This window comes from Hypanus sabinus, unplaced genomic scaffold (assembly GCF_030144855.1).
Source record: "Hypanus sabinus isolate sHypSab1 unplaced genomic scaffold, sHypSab1.hap1 scaffold_972, whole genome shotgun sequence".
NCBI lineage: Eukaryota > Metazoa > Chordata > Chondrichthyes > Myliobatiformes > Dasyatidae > Hypanus > Hypanus sabinus.
The window spans coordinates 154612-163256 of NW_026781828.1; the positions used below are offsets into that span (position 1 = coordinate 154612).

At 45.2% G+C, this 8645-nt stretch overlaps 1 non-coding gene across 1 annotated transcript; it reads right to left on the bottom strand.

Annotated features, from left to right (window-relative positions):
* Positions 1 to 71: 71 nt before the first annotated feature.
* Positions 72 to 144, bottom strand: trnaa-cgc (transfer RNA alanine (anticodon CGC)). Its single transcript has one exon. It is a non-coding gene; the product is annotated as a tRNA-Ala (tRNA).
* Positions 145 to 8645: the final 8501 nt, after the last annotated feature.

Sequence of the window (8645 nt, forward strand, 5' to 3'; positions counted from 1 at the left end):
ATGTCTGTGAACTTGAACACGAACTGAAAAGTTGAGTCTCAAGTACATCCCAAACACTGGAGCCCAAACAATGTTCCTGCCCAAGATCGAACTGGGGACCTTTCGCGTGCGAAGCGAACGTGATAACCACTACACCACAGAAACGGGGCAAAGCGTTCATTGCTCAGCGCTGTTGACCAATGACCAGAGGCACCCCCTCCCCACAGCAATAAGAACAAAACATTGCCCACCGTTCCTCTCAGCTTTCAGTAACAAGTATTAAATTTGTATGACGTATGCAGTGACATGCATTGACAACTTCCTGTGAAGGTACGACATGCAACAGGTAACTGTACTGTGTTGCATACATAAAGCAAGCAATTAAAACCTCTTCCTCTAGCTTCCATCAGTCTCCACAGATTGGCGATCCGGCCCAGCTGTTAAATTCCACAGTGCCTTTAAGATTTCTGACCCTGTCTCCTCGTCCGTTCTCTTCACCTCAGATTACGAGTTAATTGAAGCAAGTGAGTGAACCATGTGCCGATACATTTATAAAGAACAGGACGCGTTACAAGCCAGGGTTACTTGTGAGATGATGCCGGCTGTACAGTAACGAATCACGGCCAATCGTCCCACCGAGTCCGCACTGACACCAGACACACCTTCACACTGATATTCCCTTAATAATCATGTTCCAATCTGATCCACGGTGTCGCAACCAGACTAGGACATCAACGAACAATTAATTGACCTGTTGTGAACGAAAATTATATTGGTAACAACAACCTTCAGGAACGGAGAGGGAAGTCGATCATATCTGAGGTCGCAAATGGAGGGATCGCATTCCGTCAGAAGCTTCTTAGCATTGCAAACGGAAGCTCAGCATGTCAGTGGAATCTGGGAAGGTGCTGTCTCTTTAACAGAGGATTGCTGAGCACGTGAGATGTGAGAATTAATTTATAATTCTGTTCAGAAAGAATGTTGATTCATCTTGAGAGAGAGGAAGAGATATATACCATTTACGGCCGTTGACGCTCGATTAATATCTCTTTTGTTCGCGTTTGCTTGAAACAATTGGCTGATAAAAGTAAACCGATAAGCCGAGTTAGGGAACTGGAGCTGGAGCTGGATGAACTTCGGATCATTCGGGAGGCAGAGGTATAAATCAACAGGAGTGACAGGGAGCTAGTCAATCCTAAGAGTCAGGGGACAGGTAGGTAGTCAATCCTAAGAGTCAGGAGACAGGTAGCTGGGTAACTGTCAGGAGAGGGAAGGGGAATAGACAAAATGTGCAGAACACACCTATGGTCGTTCCCATAAATTATAAGAATGCCGTTTTGGATATCCTTGGTGGGGATGACCTACCAGGGAAAAGTTGCAGTGGTTGCGTCTCTGGCACCGAGAAAGGATCACCAGTTCAGAAGGGAAGGAGGGAAAAGAGGAGAGCAGTAGTAATAGGGATTCAATAGTTAGGGGGGCAAATACGAGGTTCTGTGGAAGAGATCGAGAATCCCAGATGGACTGGTGCCAGGGTCCGCGACATCTCAGATCGAGTTCTCAGTATTCTTAAGAGGGAAGGTTTTTAGCCAAATGCCGTGGTCCATGGATGGACCAAGGAAGTGTAGAAGAAGGAGAAGGTCCTGCAAAGATAATTTAGGGAGTTAGGTGCAAAGTTGAAGGACAGGACTACAAGAGTGTGTGTGTGTGTGTGTGTGTGTGTGTGTGTGTGTGTGTGTGTGTGTGTGTGTGTGTGTGTGTGTGTGTGTGTGTGTGTGTGTGTGTGTGTGTGTGTATGTGTGTGTGTGTGTTCTTTCCATTGGTCGCAGCATTGGAGATAATTACTCAGGGGTGGAGATTCTTAAGCGAGGTTGGAGATTCTAAGTCAGGGATGGGTATTCTTAACCAGGATGGCTTAATCAGATGCGAGTAACGGACATAGGCATGACCACAGAAGCAAGTTGAGCCAGTTGAGCCAGTGTAAGAAAAAAAGACATCGCAGTTTGTTCCCAGTTGTTGCAAGTCGGTCAAGTAGATGAGGAGAAGTTGTTTGAATGTCAGAGCAGAAGGCCGCAGCCAGGGGATATCGTCCGAAGGTCAGTAATATGAGCTTTCGCAGACCACGTAGGATCAACCACGTGATCCGTACGCACGTATTCCGGAGGCCGAGCACCCAAATTCGGTTGTTTTTTTTTGTGCTAACGTAGAAGAGACATCACAGTGAACAATGAAAGTGCCGAGTGGTAACTAAATCGCTGCGTCAAATCCCTGCATCAGAAGAAGTCAACACCTTTCGTTGAAGTACGATAATACTCCCACTTGCATTAACCTTTGACTTACTATTAGATACACCATATATGGAGAAACAGTTAACCACAACCAAACACCTCTGTTTCCAGAAGCGAATGATAGATTGCCCGCTGAAATGTTTCATGTTCGGGAACTTCCCGGTGAAACACTTCTGCATCGGTTCCTCTGTAATCACACCCAAACGTCACTTCTGCATCGGTTCCTCTGTAATCACACCCAAACGTCACTTCTGCATCGGTTCCTCTGTAATCACACCCAAACGTCACTTCTGCATCGGTTCCTCTGTAATCACACCCAAACGTCACTTCTGCATCGGTTCCTCTGTAATCACACCCAAACGTCACTTCTGCATCGGTTCCTCTGTAATCATACCTAAACGTCACGATGCTCTAAATAGAATTATATTCCCGTAAGTGAAGGCCGGTTTTCGGAATGTATAGTGCAACACACTATCCATCCTTCATTCATGTTTCAAATACAATTTCCTTGCCTTTCTCTATATGAGCACCAGAGAACCCCGTCAGGCTTTGCCAATTTCCCGACCCTACTCATCCATGGAAGGTAATAACCATGTACCTCAATATTGACCGTAATCTACCCTTCGATGTCTAATGTCAGATTGTTAAATTGCGCAGCATAACTGCAGACCCATTGGCTTATTACCACAAGGAGTATCTGGTACTTGAAAGATTCTTATTACGTATTATTCAGTTCATTCAATTGATAAATACATCAAAGTCGCACGTCACGGCAAAAACAAAGAAGAACATAGAATATACCAGGTCGTTATAGATTTAGAGCGAAAACACAGTTCAAAATCTATCAAATAAGTAAATGCCACTATCTACCTCACTATCGGCAATGCGACCGATTTAGCATATCTGAAACTATCATTGTCAGTTCTCTGTCGATTTAAGCATTGGCATCAATTCAGTGGTCATGTACACACTGATTAAAATTCTTGTGCGATCTTTGAACGAAGCTGGTTTACCATGCGAGGGACTGCACTACTTTGATGTCCATACAAAATGCACGATGAACTCAGCAAGTTAGATCAAATCGATGGACATGACGAAGGGTTTCGGCCCGAAACGCTGACTGCTCCTTTCAACGGATGCTGCCCGATCTGCTGAGTTCATCCTGCTTGTCTGTACGTGTTGACTTGACCACAGCATCTGTAGTGTACTTTATGTTTAATTTTGATGAAGTTTCGGACAGAAACGTGAACAGTTGCCTGAACTATTGATAAACGACAGCATTTTGTGTGTATTACAGTTAATTTGATTGACGTTTTGCAAACGTTCAGTATCTTCGTCAGCCTTGACGCTCTGTTAGTTTAAAACTGCTCACCATGTTAGTAGCGAGCAAGCCACATTAAAAAAAAATTCTATTACAAGGTCTACAACTGCCACAATTAACAGAGTGAAACAGAGCAGCCCATTGACTGTACAGCATTAGTCTATGATGACAAGTCCATGGAGCCGAGAAATGGAAAAGAAATCATTGACAATCATGAAACCAAGAGTTAAGCCTAAGGGCGTTTCGCGACACCATTCAGCAACTTCTCCAATCCTCATTCCCTGGTCTTTGAGATTTTGCAATTTAGTGACAAGCTATTCATACCACATCACAATTGGGAATTTACTTCAATAGCATCATGTTTATTTTTATCCCAACTGCGGGAAGACACGTCAGTCTTGTGTTATATTTAATATCCAATGTGCTGGAGTGAGTCGTCAGCTCAGACTTTCTCCAGCGAGATCGCGACAGCTGGAAGACAGCGTGAATCTTACACAGCATGCTTGCAACATTCTACATTGTGAGGAAGATCTATTACGTGATTATTGCCGTTATTGGAATTCCTGGTATGAATATGGAGAGGTAGCATTTGCTACTCTTGTGTCCGCGGTCTGAAGACGTATTCAGTTACCGACAGCGTTGTGATGCCGGGGCGTCAGTTGAATACGATGCCGACATTTTGACAGAGCTCTGAATTGGTTCAACCGTTCTCTGCAGTTGAAATAATGTCCTGGGCTGAAAGTACACCTCAATTTGAAACTGATGTTGACGGGGATATAGGGGAGATGGATTTTTATTTACATTCATGGATGGCAGTTTTGATGTTCTTCAAAATTAAACATAAAGTACACTACAGATGCTGTGGTCAATTCAACGTTAAGCCGCTGTAAAAGTAAACACTGAAACTCCAGTGTGTTCTGTATCTTTAACGGTTACTTAGTGTTTTTATGCATGGATAGGGGAACTGTTTTAAATTCAAATTTTAAGATATTGCGCTGCGTTTTAAGAAATTGACCCAAGTTTTAAGGCAATGGGGGGAGGGACACCCCGATGAGATTCAGGTGAATGTTGTAGACATCAATTGTCAGATTCCGATCCATCGGGAGTCCATTCGTGCCTGAAAACTTCAGGCAGAATCTTGAAAAACGAAAATAAGATCTTTCTGATCAGAGGCCTTGACACAGAGTGAAATAATTCGTCCAGCAGTATTTGCAAAATTTAAAAGAAGCTAGACAGCGGGACCCGTGTAGTTGGGTAACATACGGGGAGTCGATGAAGAGACTAAGACATGCGAGCGGGGTAAATACTTTCGTTTTGAAGTTCGAACATTGTAAGTGCACAGATGCGAAGGGAGCGGGTCAATGCTGTATCCTGAGAGCCCAGTACATTGACAACAGGGACGGTGCAGTCACCATTGCTGAGAAAGTTGCCGCGGTATCCGGGCTTCACATATCGTGAAAAACCTGATGGTGGGAGATTTATATTTGTCTCTCCACAGCGCTCTCTGCGATTAGTTGACAGAGCCTCCGTCCCAAACACTGTTCTTTTCCAGTCGTGAGTGTCGTACAATTTCAACCAGTATGCACACGGTTAGGGATATTGCGACTTGCGCTTTACTTGTTTAAATCTCCAGAAATTAATTTTCTGCACAGTTGTATAGTCCTCCATTTATTCCATCCTGAGACATAGGGACCGGCGAGACATTAGTTCACTAATTATTTTTGTTCTTCCCACAGTGAATTTAGTAGCAACTGTGATTCTGTCCAGGGGAAAGTGCAGCCTCTCTACCTGTACCACTCGTTACCTGGTGGCCATGGCAACGGCGGATCTACTGACCATCGTCTTTGAGGTGATACCGTGGAGGGTCAGTTATAATTACTTCCCCGGGACATTTCTGGACATCACCCCCGTATGCAGTGTGATCAATGCCGTGGGAATCGCAGCCACGGGCTGTTCTGTCTGGTTCACGGTCACTTTTACGTTTGATCGGTTTGTCGCCATCTGTTGCCAGAAGCGGAAAGCAAAGTATTGCACCGGGAAAACTGCGGCTGTGGTTCTGACAACAACCGGCGTTCTGCTCTGTTTAAAAAATGTGCCCTACATCTTTTTATTTCATCCAGTTAAAGTGATTGACAATGTACCCTGGGACTGTATTATAAAATCTGCTTACTATACAGATCCCGGGTGGTTGGGATTTCGATGGTTTTCGGCTGTACTAACGCCATTACTGCCGTTCCTGTTAATGCTACTTTTCAATGGCCTGACTGTGAGACACGTTTTAGTGACAAGTCGCGTCCGTAAGGCGCTGAGGGGTCAGAGCGAGGCGGAGAACCGCAGTGACCCAGAGATGGAGAGCAGGAGGAGGTCTCTGATCTTGCTTCTCTCCATCTCCGGAAGCTTCATCATCTTGTGGTCGGTAATCGTTGCCGTATTCCTTTATAACAGCACTGGTGGATTGGATCGGAATAATTACAATGATTCGGAATACATAGCTGATCAAACTGGATACATGCTGATGTTATTAAGTTGCTGCACAAACGCGTTTATTTATGCGATAACTCAATCCAGGTTCAGAGAGCAGTTCATCAGCGCAGCAAAATATCCGCTCGATTTCATTATTCAAGTAGTTAATAAACAAAATAAATAAGTTTTCCTAAGAGGTGGTCGCAGTGTTATCGAGTTTTCACACTACAGACCTGGCGGTCATTGGATAACGTAGCAGCGGGGAGAATAAAATTATGTTAGAGCCTGAGAGAGTCACGGCACAGAAAGAGAGCCTTCGGCGCCCAAGAATGCAATATCGACCTCCTGTCAAGTATGAACCTAACTTTTGCTCGCTTTCACCATATTCCCGCTCGTGTCGCTAACACGACCCTTACGGTAATAAGAGAGTGGGTCCGAATCTAAGGATGTTCAAGACTAACTCGGCAGAAATGCCTCCCATTCGTTACTTCACTCTTTGCAACAGAACGAAATGAAAGAAGAAGGTCAATAGATTGCAAAAAAAAACTTACAATAGATCTTGCACTTCTAATTCACACTAGGTAAACTGTTATGCAGAAATACGTAACACTACAGAACTCATTCATTCCCTTCATAACTTGGCAAATTTCTGTGGAAGTCCCACGCCAATGCATCAAGGAAAGAATGCCACCTCTCTTCCTGTTCTCTTATTTATTCCCATCCGAACAACCTGCATGTTGAATCTCCTGCATGTACTCCAGTTGTGTCGCATGGTTATTACTATTTTAATTTCTCAGGTGAAACTGGTCAAAATTGACGCGTAGAAATAAACTCATTTCTCAATTCCGAGGAGCTTTTGGATTATTTTAGTGCTGTTTCTTTCAGTGCTTTTATGGAGATGTACAGATCTATCTCTTGACCTCACCTGCTATCCCACCAGCCTCCGCGAGTAGCACATAATACTTTGTAACTTCCGCCATCATACAACGCGATACCACCACCAAGTACATCTTCACTTCTGCATTCCCTCATATTGGATTTCCGCACGGATCGCTTCCAAAATTACTCCCTTTTCCATTCATCCCTCGCCACTGATCTCTCTCCCGACGCTTATCCTTGCAAGCTGAACAAGTGCCTCAACTATCTCTACAAAACCTTCCTCTCTGCCGTTGAAGTCCTCAAACTGCCCTGCCAAGTGAGGCGTTACTGCTACTGTGAGACTGTCGGGGTAATCTATTGTACCTGTTGCTCCCCGTGTCGCCTCCTGTGTATAACTGAAACCCGACAATAATTAGGAGACTGCTACACCGAATGATTATGCTCCGCCCATTAGAAAAAAAGAGGGACATCCAGGGAGCCAGCGGCTTTAATTCCACACACCATCCCCATTCACATATCTGTCCATGATCTCCTCTACTGGTGGGTGCAGTACTTATTTGGTGGAGCATCACCTTACAATGCGCCTGGGTAAGTCCAATCTGATGGCATAAACAACGATTTCTCGAAGTTCCGATAAAGGTCCAACACTTAATAATTTCCCTCTCTAAGCTTATCTGCACACCTTCCCCTCACTTCCCGCAGGACCTCCCCCCACCTTTGCTTTCTTCGGTCCTATCCTATTAGATTCGCTTTCACCACCCCGTATCAATTTCACCAACCAGCGCATAACCTCACCCTTACCCCTAACAGAGTTTCATGTATCAACTAATACACACAAAATGCTGGTGGAACGCAGCAGGCCAGACAGCATCTATAAGGAGAAGCACCGTCGGCGTTTCAGGCCGAGACCCTTCGTCAAGACTAACTGAAAGGAACAAAACTAAGAGATTTGAAAGTAGGTATGGAAGTGGGAAATGCAAAATGATAGACCAGAGGGGGTGTGATGAAGCTAAGAGCTGGGCAGGTGATTAACTGAAGGGATACAGAGCCGGAGAAGGGAAAGAATCATGGGATGGGAGGCCTAAGGAAGAGGAAAGGGGGAGGGGAGCCCCAGAGGGAGATGGAGAACAGGCAGGGATTGGTGGAGAGAGAGAGAAAAAAAAAAACAACTAAATGCGTCAGGGATGGGGTAAGAAGGGGAGGAGTGGCATTAACGGAAGTTAGAGAAGTCAAAGCTCATGCCATCAGGTTGGAGGCTACCGAGCCGCAAGGTGTTGTTCCTCCAACCTGAATGTGGATTCATCATGAATGATTCATATCAGAATGGGAATGGGACATGGAATTAATATGTGTGGACACTGGGAGATCCTGCTTTCTCTGGCGGACACAGCATAGGTGTTCAGAGAAACGGTCTCCTCGACTGCGTCGGGTCTCACCAATGTATAAAAGGCCACACCGGGAGCACCGGACGCAGTATACCACACCGGCCGACTCACAGGTGAAGTGTCGCCTCACCTGATAGGGCTGTCTGGAGCCCTGAATGATGGTGAGGGAGGAAGTGTAAGAGCAAGTGTAGCATTTGCTCCGCTTACAAGGATAATTATCAGGAGGGAGATCGGTAGGAAGGGATTTGGGGGACGAATGGACAAGGCAGTCGAGTAGGGAGCAATCCCTGCGGAAAGCAGAAAGGGGGGGGGGGGAGGAAAAAATGTGCTTGG